This window comes from Typopeltis vanoorti, chromosome 5 (assembly GCF_054136105.1).
Source record: "Typopeltis vanoorti isolate ZY-2024b chromosome 5, IOZ_Tvanoo_1.0, whole genome shotgun sequence".
Classification (NCBI taxonomy): domain Eukaryota; kingdom Metazoa; phylum Arthropoda; class Arachnida; order Uropygi; family Thelyphonidae; genus Typopeltis; species Typopeltis vanoorti.
The window spans coordinates 56,479,945-56,496,383 of NC_143553.1; positions in this window are offsets into that span (position 1 = coordinate 56,479,945).

Genomic DNA, 16,439 nt, shown 5'->3' on the forward strand with positions numbered 1-16,439 from the left:
AATTTTTCTGACTACAGAGTTTATTTTCTGTCAAAGATATTACAGGTATACCGAAAGAAGATAAAAAAGAACGTAACACAATGAGCTGAGTAAAGCATCCATTTTGCTGTGAGTAATTAATATATATAAATTAATAATAATAATAATTTATTGTTGAATAAAATTAAATTTTGCATAAATTCTAATGTGCAACGACAAAAACAATAATAATTTCTTTATAATTTTTCATAATATTTCTATTTGTATTATATAGGCATGTACATAGTACATACACATATATCCACTTTTTATTTTATACACATTTTGCATTAAAGCGATGTTTATTTATTTATTTTTATGCATTTACAATACTATAGTTACAATAAATGATTTTTTTCTTTTCTTCATATTGATTCCATTAGAGGTGCAATGCATCACCTCGAATTCTCGAAGCTTGTGTTACCCGAGGATGACACTGATTGGTTATTATTGAAGGAGTTGTTGCTGTGTTGGAAGTAGAACGACAACAGATTTCATATTTACTTCACCACTGCAGTAGGATGACAAACATACACACACAAAACACACTTGCGATTCCTAGGAATTCCATGATACGATACGGAACTGTACAGTGTATCTCATTAAGTCTGTAAAGCATGTAGGATGCGTATTTCTCGTCATAATATGCCATTAAGATCTTTTTTTTTTTTTTAGGATTCTCTAGTTATGCGAGCATGTGACATTTGTCTGTGAGGTGTACGATATGTAATTCTAGCTATCCTGTAGTTGGTATCAAAGTAATATTTTAGCATACCTGTAGCATTGCAGTGTAGGTGCTCTTCTGTTAGTATTTTATTTCTGTTACTGAAGTGTGGATAAAGCTGCTAACAGCTCTTTTTTTTCAAAATGACCTGCCCTGAGGAGGTTGCAAGTAACCAATAATTCCAAGCTAAAATATATTTTGAATTGTTTATATGGAAACATTTGTCGCATGAGCAGTTGCATTCAGGTAGTTAATCTAGATAGCAAACTAATGGTGAACAGGGAAAAAAAGCAAAACTTCTTATCCAACATAAACGTAAGAATTTTAGAAGCATAACGCAAATATAAAAACGCGTTCACTTGATATGACTGTTAGTCATATATTCGAAATTCTATTCCACTTCTCTTATTTTCTTAATTATAGCTAATGTTACTACCTAACGTGATAGATTTTACTGAATTTCTCACTTTTTTTTTCTCGCATACATCATTATGAGAGGGCGCTGCAATTGTTTGCAGAAACCAAACGATGGGTGTATTAAAAGATGAACAATGGTGAGGTTTATTTGTTTTATTTATAACATTCTGTGATTCTTTATAAAAGGTATTACAGTACTGTCCTTTTCTTCCCCTTCTTCTGGTGCATATATCCCAATTACTGTTATGTGACCGCTTACTGTTTTGTGTTGTCTTCTATATTAGTATTATTATTAATAGTAGTAGTAGTAGTAATAATACAGTAAACATCCGAAGTCATTTCAGTTGTTCCTTAAGCTTTAAATATCATCAATACTTATTTCATAATGAAAACGAATTAAAAATGTAATATGTTTCTGCAGTTTCGTAGTTAAATGGACTTAGCTGTTATAGTGATTTAATTTAATAAACGCTTACAAAATAATCAGTTCTTTTCTGTTCTATAAGTTATGTACAAACACTTTAACTGACAATTTGAATATGAAAGCAATGATGAGTCTTGACTCCAGGAGGTGTGTATGTATAATAATGCTTTTTTTTTTTTTTTTTTTTTACGGTGTAAACTCGTGATTTACTTTTAAAAGAATTTTTTTTTTTACATTGCATACATTTGTTATTTTTTTTTTACATTGCATATAGTTATTATATACATTACATACATTTGTTACAATTGTTATATACATTACTTACATTTGTTTACATATGATACATTACTTACATTTGTTTACATGTGTTACTTACATTACGTACATTGGTTTACATATAATACATACGTTACATACATTGGTTTTCATGTGATACGTACATTACATGCATTTGGTTACATATGATACATCTTGGATGAGAACTAATTTCTTTGCTTTCATCCTCGAAGCTTATATGTAAGCTTATCTGAGGATGACACCAGTTGGTTATTATGAATTTTTTTTTTTTTTTTTTTTTTGCTGTGTTGGGAAGCTGCGAAATCTGTGATTGAGAAACACGCACACACACACAACAATAACTTGGAATGTATTGATGCGTCGCTGAACTGGAAGCCTGAACGAATATATTGTGTTTCATTAAGTTTGTATGGTATTTTGGGTGTGTTTCTTGTTCGTAGTATGTGTCCTTTGAGCTCTTTTCAGGCTATTGTAGTTTGTAAGGTTTCTGTATTCAAAAGGTAATTTGTTTATCATGTCTGGGATGTAGAAGTTTCGCGTGGCCTTTCCGTAGTGATTATTGTATTTATACGTGATATAATTAGTAGTCTGAGGTCTTGTTATACGGTATGTATTTCTAAGTGTCCTGTAGTTGGCATCGAAATAATGTTTTAGCAAGGCTGCATAGTGGCATAAATGTTTTGCTGTCAGTATTTTGTGTTCTGACATTGCAATGTTTATAAGGTCGTGATTTTCTCTTTGTTCCCAAAAGATCAGTTTGTCATTTGGTACTGTAGCGACATTAATCTATTTAATTTGTAGGGTGCACAGAAAGCATATGTTGTTATAGCGTATCTTATTTTGGCATAGTGTTTTGTATATTAGTGTTTTTAGGCGTATGGGAACTATGTCTTTTAACCTGTAGAGTTTGCCACTTATTGTTCGGAGTTTGTTGTGTAGATGGTTTATGTGGCTATTCCATTCATATCTGCATCGAAGTAAATTCCAAGGTATCGTATTGTTTCAACCTGAGTTGAAACGACAATACAAATAATAATAATTTGTATTGTCGCAATTATTTAAATACTGAAGAAATCATCACTGTCTTTTCATTCTCCAAAAATAGTCGACCAATTAAATAAAATAAATGAATAAAATAAACTTAATATTTCTTATTCGCCTCCGTAGCGCAATTAGAATAAACGTTTTGCGTTTATTTCAATATGTTTTGTGCCCTTCGATTGGAAAAAGCCTAAGTTCGATTCTCATCGTAACGGGGGAAATCTTTATATGGAGTTTTTCAACTGAAGGTGAGTTAGCCGATCTCATACGGAGGTAGCAGGGTTTTCCTCCCGGGAACTCCAGTTTTTCATCCCGCATACAGACAAATCGGCCTTTACGACACATGCAATTTACAGAAAACAATACTGGTTGTGGCGTAGATGATGGAGACGAAGAGTTGTAGAGTGGGTGCCCTCCCTAGATGAGTCTTTGAACTCCTTGGATGTGTCACGAAATAAAATAATAATAAAATTCCCCAAAGCAAATAGGCGGAACACTTTTATTCCTAAGTAATTTTCATAAATCTGTATACGTCTAGTTTCCTACCTCGTCACCGGTAGTTGAATCTCAACACTTCAGGAAGGGAATGCAACAGACAACTGTTACCCTCTTATATTCTTATATCCTGAACCTTTATGATTTAAATTATTGTGAGTTTCTACAGGATTTTTTAGTTGAACAGTTAAAAACCAAGATTTGGGTTTCGTAGAGAAAAATTAAAAAAAAACTAAAAAAGGGGAGAGAAAAAGAAAAACCTCTTATCTATTCCAGAGACCTGAACTCCGAAACTCACTGAAAAAAAAAAAGCTCTAGAGAATAACATTCCTCTCATCAGCGACTAGAATCGACTATAATTCTTCTGTCAATTTAGCATTATGGATGCTTCCACCCATAATGTCAAACCGTTAGATTATAATAATAATAATAATAATAATAATAATAATAATAATAATAATAATAATTATTATTATTATTATTATTATTATTATTATTATTATTATTATTATTAACGACCCTGGAATGGAAAAGGAAAAACGAAAATGGAAACGACAAAATATAATACACATAGCAAACTGGAATGTAAGAGGAATAGCATATAAAGAAATAGAATTAGACCAGTTATTAAATGAAAGAAATTTTAAAATAGCAGTATTCACTGAAACAAAAAAGAAATTAAAAGGAACTATGAGAACTGAAAATTTTAATGTGATATACAGTGCAGTCGACAGAGACCAAAGAGCACAAGCAGGAGTCATGATTTGGATTCATAACTCCCTTTCAAAACAGTTAAAACATTATAAATTATGGAATGAAGGAATAATAGAAGCTAGAATAAAAATAGATAGAGGCTATTTAACAATAATTGGTTTATATGCCCCAGAAGAAGGAAGAGAACAGGATAATATTGATTTTTATAATCAGCTACAAAACATATATAATAAAATAAATAAAAATGATTACATAATTTTAGCAGGAGACTTAAATGCAAGAATTGGAAACACGAAAATTAATAATAATATAGGAATACATGGAGAACACACTCTAAACAGAAATGGTAAAAACATTGATTGACTTTGTAGTTTATAATAACCTAAAAATAATGAATTCCTTCTATAAACATAAAGACATACATAAATATACTTGGGCAGCAAGAGGACGGAAATCAATATTAGATTACTTCATATTAAATGAAAAGACATCAAAATTTTCACTAGATGTTAGAGTTCACAGAGGATATGAAATAAGCAGTGACCACTTCCTTGTTAAAATAAAATTAAGATTACCACCTAAATGGCTACAAGTGACAAGAACAGAAAGAAAAATTGAAACATTTGTTTATAAAACTAGACTATTGAATGACACAAATGTACAATGGCTATATGAACAAAGAATTAACCAGTATCTAGATAAAATAAAACAAAATGAAGAAATAGAAATAGAATGGCTTGATATAAAAAGGATACTAAATGCAGCAGCAAATGAAAGCTTAGGAAAGACCAAAAAATTCAATAAAAGAAAAAAACTGAATATCTGGGATGATACAATCAAAGAAATAATCAAAAAGAAAAAAGAAGCCTATCACAAATGGTTAAGCAGTAAAAGATTAGAAGATGAAATAGAATATAAAAGAATAAGAGCCATAGCTAAAAGAGAAGTCAGAAAAAGACATAGAGAATCCTGGAATAAATTTGTTTCTAATTTAGAACATGATTTATATAAAATAAGACCCAATGTATATAAGATTTTGAAACACCTAAATGCAGATACCAAAGAAAACATAAAATTAAACACTGAATTGAAATTAGAAGAATTTCTAAATTACTACACAGAACTGTGGACAGACAAATATTTTAAAAAAGACAACTGGCAAACAATTAACGAAAATGAAAAGGAAATAACTGAAGAAGAATTAGAAATCAGTCTGAAAGAAACAAGAAACGGAAAATCACCTGGAGAAGATAAGCTAGGTTCAGAACTATATAAATACGCAGGAACAAGATTCAAAGGAAGACTCTTATTATTTTTAAATAAGATTTACTCAACTGGTATCCCCCCAATAGAATGGAAAAAAGCAATTGTGATTCCTATCTTTAAGAAAGGTAATAGAGATGACCCTAAAAACTATAGAGGTATCAGTACACTAAATTCATGTTACAAAATATACAGCAGAATCTTAAATAACAAACTAATGAAATATTCCGAAAACTTTATTCTAGAGGTACAAAACGGATTTAGAAAAGGACGATTATGTATAGACCCAGCCTTCTGCCTAAAGTTAATAATAGAGAAAAGAAGAGAATATAATTTAGAAACACATATTGCATTTATTGACTTTGAAAAAGCATTTGACAAAGTTAAAAGAAACATATTATTTAACATATTAAAAGAAAGACAAATACCAAATAATATCCTAAAAGCTGTCACAAGTATATATGAAAATAATCAAATACAAATAAGATTAAATCATGAGCTATCATATACAAGAGAGATAAACCAAGGGGTCCGACAGGGATGTCCCCTCTCAGCAACTCTTTTTAATATCTACTTAAATGAAATAATAATAAAATGGAGTAAAAATTTACATCAAGGAATTAAACTTTCACTTACAGTTAACTTAAACACTCTCCTCTTTGCAGACGACCAAATAATAATTTCAAATTCTGAAGATAACTTACAGAAAGCTATTTTAAATCTAAATGAGATGTCCAAAGATTATGGTATGATAATATCAACGTAAAAATCAAAAACTATGGCCTTTAAAGGACAAGATCCAGCAAGAACTAAAATAGTATTAGATAACAAGATCTTAGAACAGGTGAATTCATTTAACTACCTAGGATGTATGATCACTTATGAAAATGAAAAAGATATAAACATAAAAATTGCGAAATATTTAAAAATAACAGGAGTAATTAACTCTATATTTAAACCAAACCTAGTTCAAAAACAAACCAGGCTAAAAGTATACAATACATTAGCCCTACCGGTCTTAATGTATGGAAGCGAAATCTGGACAATAAAACAAAAAGACAAACAAAGATTAACAACAGCAAAAATGAAGTTTATGAGAAAAACTGCAAAGTATACCCTATTTGATCACAAAAGAAACGAAGATATTATGAAAGAATTAAACCAAGAACCAGTAATTGAAAAAATTAAAAAATATAAACATAGATGGATGGAACACATTCAAAGAATGAAAACAGAAAGATTACCAAAACAAGCCTTAAAGTACAAGCCATTAGGAAAAAGAAAACCAGGACGTCCACTTAAACGATTCAACGATGACTTCTAAGGCCGGAACAGGCTATACTAGGCCTAAATCTTGATACGTATGAATAATAATAATAATAATAATAATTATTATTATTATTATTATTATTATTATTATTATACAACTCAATGTCTCCCATACTACTTAATTTTCCAACTACACGCAACGCCATCTAATGCCCACCACCACCACCACCACCAGCAATACTATTTTTTCTCTGTAAATCGCGTGTGTTCTTATGGCCGATTGGGCTTTTGAGGCACTTATATGAAAGAGAGCAACAAAGCTTTTATTTTAAGGGGAAATGTTACCTTAGCAATTTACTTTGTTTCTTTAACAGAATGACGGTAGAGTTGGATAAAGTCAATGGCTACACCATGATATTCTTCGACTTTGCTAAAAGCATTTGACAGGATACTGCATAATAAACTATTCAGTAAACTGAATCGAATGGAGATAGGAGATGCTATGAAGACAGAAATCAAATAATAAGTTTATGATGGAGTAGAATCAAAGACCAAGGAATGACCATTGATTTGACCTTATTTTGATTATTGATCCATTGCCGTTTAACTCAACATTAATGATATTGTAGGTTATTAAATAAGTAATATTCAGTTGTTTCCTGTGATGCTAAGTCAAAGAGGACAATAGTCATCCTTCAGTATGACTTGAATAAGCTGACATTGTGGAGGAAGGATTTTTTTTTTTCTTTCAATGCGGCAAAATATGGAGTTATGCACTTTAAGAAAAGATTTTAGTCTCTATATTATAGTCATGGAGTTTGAATCTAGAAATTGATGAGGTCAGGGATTTGGGGGTTATCGTTGACAGGAAACAAGTTCGAAGACGAGCAAAAATTGATAAAGCAGCACCAGATCAATTAGATTATCTTAAAAAACTGGCTAGTAGGGAAGTCATTATCCCTCTTTATTGTGCTTCATACGTCTGTGTCTTGATTATTGTGCTCAGATTTGGTTGCCTGATTTCTTTGGGGATCTGGAAGTGGTTAAGAGGATTCAGAGGTAGGTGACCAAGATGGTTTCAGGTCTAGTAATATTTAGTGAGAAGATGGATGAAAGATTTTAGGTTACAAAAACTGGTTGATAGACGTGATAGAAGGATATGATAGCACATAAGGTGCTAAAAGGGTTTTACAGAATGGATGTAGGAAAAATATTTCAGTATATGGCAAGAGGGAAAAGACAAGAAGTCATCATCGGAAGTTTAGTAAAGGTGTGGTTAAGTAGGGATACAAGGTTTATATATTTTGCTAAAACGGTGACGACTGCATAGAATAGGTTGTCTTAGGTGGTTGTCAAATTTTGGATGAAAGTATTGTGTGAATAATGGTAGTTTAGGGGGGCTCTGTCAGTGAGTATTTAGAATCATTGTGGTTGGTACGAGAGGCATGATGGGTATATTGTGAATAATGGATAGAGTAGACCTCCTGCGATGAGTTGGATTCTCTGGAAACACCGAGTTATTGAAAAAATAATAATTTTTCCCCTCTGCAAAATGTGAAAGGCGCCTATCTAAATGTATGTGCTGTTCACACATTACATCTTGATCTGTTAAACTGCCAGCTTAATCAAGACTTGAAAACCTCTCTAGTGAATTATGTATATATATTTATAATGACCGTTGTCATTTTCATCTATCTGGCCTACGACTAAGAAGATGATAGATAGATAACTCAATAAATGAGGTAATTTTTATTTTTTCCTTCTCGGAAAGAACGTATTGTTACAAAACCTTGTTGATCCTCAGATATTATGTTGTATATTGTATACTGTATAGAGGTTTTTGAACCCGATGCAAAGCAGTCGTTTATATCATATAAAATTTAAATATTTTGTCCATAAAAGTAAGAGGACACCCAAACCAAATTCTGTGCAGATAATTATGATAAAATGAATTTATACAATTATTTGAAAAACAGCTGGTAGAAAATTAAAAAAAAAACTATGCGACCGAAATTCAATTTATTATTAATCGTCAACTTGTTTTAAAGCAGATATTTCCATGTCAAATCATTGTAAACTATGTATAAATCCTGAATCAATGAGTGCAGTTTGTAAAATGCAGTATTTGGTGATTTCAAAAAATTCCACGGAAAAAGAGTTTGAAATCACAGGGTAGATTAGTAGAATAAATTTTGTAGGCATTTGTAGGTCAGCAGAAGTAATTTAATTTTAGTTAATATTCAGAGTGTGATGTGCTATTCCTTCGTCCCATCCATTTGCTTCTATTTTTTTTTCTAGAATGTATTGGTGACAAACCTTGTAGTTGTCTTCATGTATTATGTTGTATGCGCTGATGATTTTTTTTAACCTGATGCAAAGCAGCCGTTTATACAAAATATTTGAATGCCGTGCACAGCGCGGTATTTAAATAAAAAGGAGAAGGGAACAGAAGCTGGGCTTCATTCTGTCATATCCTGTTTTCTATGCTTTACCTTCCTGTTCGGTATTAGCATAATATATGCATTTATATGTCGCTGGAAATCACTCGGTAACAAACACTCACGGTAAATAAAATTATCGAGTGATAATTTTATTTACCGTGAGAGTTTGTCGGTGAGTGGTGGATGTTGTGTCATTCTAATGCATCGTTTTTGAAAAGCATTTGTTAAAATATTTGGGATTCAATTTCTCAAATAGTTTTCATTATTGTTTTTCTTCGAATTTTACATTATATTTCTATAAATATCAAAATGTTGCTTAATAATACAGGATGACTAGCTGATAAACATTTTGATCGCTATTCTGTCTTATTATTTATATGTGTAGATGACTTGTCACCGTATTAGCATTTCTTCGCATTTAGGAAGCAGTGTGTGGTAACACAAGAAGGTCATAACTGTACTCGCAGCATATCAGACAGTTGCTAAATATTTCACATCGTCTAGGTATGCAGCTAAGTTGTTTTTTTTTTTTTCTGGGCACTGAGATATTTGCTCTAACACTTAGCATATCGTAAGTGGCATGAAACAAAAATTCCTGCTTTTTATTCTCAACTTACATCAAAAATTGCAACAAGTGAAAAACAATAATCAACAAATCGAAATTGACACCCCATTTCCTAAATCGTGCTTCTTGTCCCTCGCACTGGTTTCCGGGAGAGAAGAAATGTTGAAGCACAGTTGAACGGAAGTCGCGTCCCGATAAACTGTGCTTCAACATTTCTTCTCTTCTCTCTCTCTCTCTCTCTCTCTCTTCCATCCTGATATTGCTACTTATGACAACGAAACTCACCTTCCGTTATCATTCTTCTCTTCCAACTCTTTGACAGATGACTGAGTAAAATCATTTCTAGCCATACCAGAAAGAATGAGACTTCAAGTTTCCTGTAACCTTTTGCCAGAAAACACCAGAAAAATCTTGAATGAATAAATACCAAAAAAGTAGGTTTTGATCATGATGGTATCCCTCCAACTGCTGAAAAAAACATGCTCTAGAACTAACACGATACTCTGTCATTTCCACATTCTTATACTTGACTAACATCTATTGTGCAGAATGGTAGCAGGTCTGTATTCAACACATTTCAAAATAAGGAGGTAAAATCCCTTTAATCCCTTCTTAAATAATGGAGGAAGTTATAAACCTTTAACTTCACCCAACTACTCAAAATTTATAACAGTTTTCCTTCCCTACTTCATTCACTTCTGGACATGTCTTATCGCAAGGTTTTGGATCAAATCTACAGTTTCTCTTAACATTTCCAAGATCTTAGGTCACTTCTCCTTATCTTTGATAATACCCAGCTGGCTAGACAAGACCAAGTCTTCCTTCTCGGGCTGACATTTAACTCTAACCTTCCTGCAAAACACATCACGTCTGTAACTTCCTCACCTCCAAAATACTTTGATCTTTTACTGGTCGAGATGTGACTTTTCATCTGCTTGGCTACTAACTCGGTACAAATATCATATTCACCAGTGTTAGAATGATGGAACTCTTTTAATAAGTTTTTTTTTTGGGGGGGGGGGTATTATGAATGCGCAAATTTCCAGTTATATTTCACTGCTAATTCACCGAACATGCTTCTGCAGAATAAATTAACAGATTTCTTCTCAGCATGCACTGTTTATTTTTTAATCTGAAGCTCGCCCACAAACGGATTTAAACCAACAGTGCATTAGTACTGTGAGCTAATGGTTCGATCATCGGACGGAAACTCTGCTCCGGAGATTAAATATTTAGCTTTTCAAGTCTCTAATATATATATATTAGGGAGAGACAGAGATCCCTTTTGACACTATACACACTCGCACTTCCATACATAAATAACAGACGCCGGTAACAATCATCTCAGTTACTTTTTTGAGCCAATGCCAAGAAAAAACTTGTCAGCTGACAAGTGGTACGTGCTTAAGTTTACTTTGCGTCCGTAGAGTAAATTTCTCTACGGACTGAAAAATACATGCTTAATGAATTGTAGAACGTGTATCACAAATCTCTCAGCGAAAGAGCAATGTCATAGCTATTAATGCTTTACCTAATCAATGTCTTTTTTGCAAACATACAGACTGAAAATTAATTTAAGAGTTGTTCAATCTGTGGATTCGGTAACAATATTGAAAAGCGTTCTAGCAGCGATATGTGTGCATTGAAAAATTAGTAGCTGGAATCTATTCGTTGCGTTTTTCCGACAGGAACCCAATAACAAGATAGTTATTGGTTGGATTTCTTTCTCACCTATCTATTAACATATCATTCCACCAGACTGGCTTTTATGGATCTATCTTAAGCTATAGTTTAAGCTCATCAGGTCCTCTATTTTGAATTATATGTGCTTGTGTGTCGTTATGTTCCTTTTTTCCTTTCAGTAAATCTTTCTGGAGAGTTTCAAATCTTCGATTTACTGGGAGAATTTAATTAACCAAATATTTAAATTAAACTGGAAATTATTTTAACGAACACTTCATATGAGGCAGACTAAAATGTATCCATCAGATTTCAAAAGATATTCACATTGTTCAAAAGAATATTTTTTATTATTATTTTAGAAAAATACACAGTAACATTAATTCACTAAATAAAACTCGAGTTCTTGAATCTTGCTCAGGACATCAAATCATTTTAGGCTTCCTATAAGTAAGCAGCAGAACATTGTCACATTGGATAGTAAAAGTTATTCGCCTTCTACATTTTGGCTACCATATTTCTGTAATCATATTATGGCTGCTTTTTTGTATATGAATATTCTAAAGGAGGATAAATACTTAATAAGAACGCGAAATTCCTTACTATGCCACATGGTTAATAACTTGTAATTGTAAAAATTATATATATATATATATATATATATATATATAAGATATAATTATATTATAATAAATAATGAAATAGCATCATACATCTCCGCAAGTGGAAAATACTAAGGAAAGTGATTGGAGCTTACTCCACCTTACTACCACGAGTTGCCTCAGACTTGCACTACGTGCAGGCACGAACTTAACTTACTTGTCTGGTTGCTTACTTGGGAAAAAGGATTAAATCCTAGCTTATAAAATTGCTTGGTATCTTTAACATAGTATATATACCCAGGATAAAAAAACTTTCTACATATACTGTATATATATATATATATATATTAGGGTTACCAAGTAATTTTATAAACTTGGTTATTTTACTCCTAATCCCAAATAAGCAAACAGTTAAGTTTGCGCCTGAACGTAGTTCAAGTCTAAAGGTGGTGCAACACCAGGGCAACTCATTGTAAAGGTGGGTAAAGCTCTGATCACTATTCTTAGTATTTTCCATAATGTAAAGCACATCTCACTAAGAGATGTATACTGCAATACATTATGGGTGGGTTCACTACCCAGACAGGTTTCAACCTTTTTCGAGGTCTCCTCAGTGAGTAGCTAGACCCTAAATACCAAGGTTTTAGTAATACAGAGCCTTATCAACTTTACCTATACAAGTTGCTACAAGGTGTTTTTATTTTGAATAAGAATCTCTGGAGGAGATATAGATGTAAATAAGTTTTTTTACCTTGGGAATAATGTATATTACATTATTAGGGTAAAAAACTTATTTACATATACTGTATATACAGGGTGTTCGGGATAAATTTGACAGTTTCGTAAGGAAAAAGAAAATCTTCTTTGTATCTATTAAATTTAATGAATTGACAAAAAAAACATTACATGCAGAGTTAATTACAATACTATCAACAAGATTTACTCAAAATAACCACCATTAGCATCGATCACAGCTTCAATTCTGCTTCGGAACCTCGAACAAGCTGATGCTACAGTCTCCCTGGGAAGGGCCGCAAAAACTGTTTTAATTTTATCCATTAACTGGGCTTTTGTATTACTGGAAGTGCGATTGGTGTCTTTTTCAACTGCGCCCCATACAAAATAATCCATGGGGTTAAGGTCTGGGGAGTTTGGAGGCCAAACATTTGGACTGGGTGAAGTCGTAGAAATTTTCAGACAACCATTTTTGACTTTTCCCAGAGGTGTGGCAAGGGGCCGAATCCTGCTGCCATACATACGGCCTACCATTGGCTACCCTTGTTATCCAGGGCTTGACTACAGTTAGCAACTCCACGAACAAAGCCCGAATTCCAATGCCAGGGTTCTTCAACACCTGTTCCTGCAGATTTGCGAGGAATTCTGCTGTACGAACGCAATCAGATCGTCTGCTAGGGATCTTTCTTCTTGCTACATCCTCGTAGTCACCATTGCAAGTCTCTAGTTCATGCCTGATTGTTTTTACTGTATTCAGGGAGCATTGGGCAGCAGTCGTAATATCCTTATTTTGATGGCGGGCACGAATCATCATGATACAAGTTATTCTCTTCCATGATTCAGGTGGATTCCAGCTATCCATCCTTTCTGACATCTTGTATATGAATGAAGAAGGGTCCAAACTTTTAAATGAAGAGAAGTGTGTGTTAATACATGTAACTTACGGAAAAATATAATTAATTATAAATATGTCAAATTTATCCCGAACACCCTGTATATATATATATATATATTTAAAAAAAATAATTGAATGACTAGAACCGAGATTTAAGTAAAAGGCTTTTAATATTAAAACACTACTAGTTTTGGCTTGTAACAGCCTTCATCAGGTGACATTATAAAAGAAAGAAAAAAGAAAAAACACTAAAACACTGAAGCTTAAATAAACTATGAACATCATAGAGAGTCTCTATACATAATTGACATTAAAACGTTGTGGTTGTATTTAAAGCTGTTCTTTCGTTTGTTGTATTGTTGGGAAAGTATGTGCTAGTACCATCTCGTGAACGCCAGTACATGATTACAGCTGAATAACTATCTGGGAGATTGTAGCTCAAGTTATTATTTAGATGAACAGGATTGAAGATGATTTCCTCAGCTGCTACGATTTTTCTCTCTAGTTCATCATTGCAACGGAAGATGTTAGTAGATTTTCCCCAGCAGACTTTGTGACTTTGGCTTTCATCATTAGTTTACCCGAGAAAAGGATATGACTTGATAATGCACTGGCGTGCTGTCTCTTGTAAGTAATGTCCCTCATGTGTTCTTCCATACGCAATTCGACAGATTTGTCTGTCTGCCCAAAATAAGGAATATCACAATCACACAATATTTTATATACACCAGGGTATTTTAGATGATGATGATGACAAGATTTTGGGTGGCTTATTAAGAAACGGATTTTAGGAAGTGGAGTGAACAAGGTTCTGATATTGTATTTTCTTAGAACTTTTGCTAATTTATGTGAAACTGTACTTATGTGAGGAATAGATATATTGCCATTGAATCTATTTGTTTCTTCTGAGCGATATCTAGGAGGATTAAGAAGGAATCTTTCAATGATTCTTTTGGAATATCCATTAACTTTGAAAGAAGTTTTGAGATGGTTTATTTCTGTAAGAAGTTCATTTGGGTCATCCAGAAGAGAACGGGCTTTATGTCCCAAGGTGGAAATTATTCCAAGCTTATGAGGAGGAAAGTGATGGGACTGACTATGCAGATATCTGTTGGTATGTGTGGGCTTTCTATATATATCGATATTTTGAGTTTACCAGAAGAGCGGGTCAGTTTGACATCAAGAAAAGGCAGGGAATTATCCGTTTCAAGCTCGGCAGTAAACTTAATACTTTGATGTCGGCTATTGAGATGTTCGAGGAAAACCATAAGGGAATCATGTCCATGGCTCCAAATAATGAAGACATCATCTACATAGCATTTCCAAACTTTAGGTGTTAAAATAAAGGAAGAGATAGCCTTGGTTTCAAAATCCTCTAAGTAAATATTTGCGAGTACAGGAGATAAAGGATTACTCATAGCCAGTCCATGATTTTGCTTGTATATAGTATCTTGAAATTTAAAGTAACCGGACTTGATGCAATATGTATGTTAACCGAGTTAATGATCATTCATTCATATATATAACGGCTGTCCGGCTAGTGAAGCACAAGATAAAGCCTCTCCTAACCAAATATCAATCCCTCTTACTTGTGGTACAGCTTGCTTTAATAAATGGCGATATAACGACCGAGTCTCAGTGGAATAATTGATCCAACATTTAGAGGAAATGATGAACACATGACTGGTCCGAGAGCTACACAGATCTCCTGTCATCAAGCTTGCTCCGGTAAGGCTACTAACCTCAGAGAGCTTACTTCTAAGACTCACAGAAGTAGAAGCTGAACGGCATATTGGAAATGAACACTGCACTGAAAAATATACAATACATAAAAGGGGAAAATAGTCACCAAAACATCAGGTTTTTCGCATGGAAATTTAGAAGAATGGCACATAACGACGAAAAATTGCAGGAAAAAAAACAGTAACTCAAATTTTATAAAGTAATGGTCATTCTTAATCTGTTATATGGTTCAGAAGTATGGACTGTTATAAAGAAATATCAGAATAAAATACAGGCAAAAGAAAGAATTTTAATAATAAGATTTTTAAGAATAATTAAAATATGTCCAAAATTAGGATGCATAAAATGAAGACATTAGAAAACAGCTAGATATTTATAGTTTGAATTAAAATATTAAGGAATATGGAGAAGAGAGATTATAAAATAATATTGTGGCAGGAGGAAAATATTAGAAAAGTGTATCAAAGATAACTAGAAGAGAATTTACTAGAAATGAAGTAAATGAAGATAATGAAATGTTAGGGATTATAAAGAAAGACAACCAATAAGAGTAAAAAGTCATCTAAATAACAAACCAACTCAAGTAGAACATGTCAATAATTTAAAATGACTTTGGCTTTAATATATGGCTGCATGGAAGAAACATATCCAACACTTAGATTTAATAAATTTACCAAAATTGTTTGGTATTATTAATGATATTTTAAGCCAAATTTAATACAGAGAAAAACTAAGATAAAAAAAAATCTTCAGTATTTTAGTTACTATTATATTATATAGAAGAAACGGACAATGACAAAAATAGACCAATGAAGAGTAATATTAGTGAAAGGACATTTTTGAGAAGCATACTAAAGTGGATGAGAAAAGAATCAGAAATTTTACAAGAATTACGAGAACCAACATTACAGACAATAGATAATTATTAAAAATAAATGGATTTAACGTGTCAGTGGAATGATACAGAATATATATAAAAAAATAAATAAAGTAAAATAATAATATAATATAAACCAAAAGGAGAAACAGAGGAAAATTCTTATAGTATGAAATTGTGACAGGCCACAACATCTAATACCATAAAAGAAAGGCGACAACATACATACATACACACAC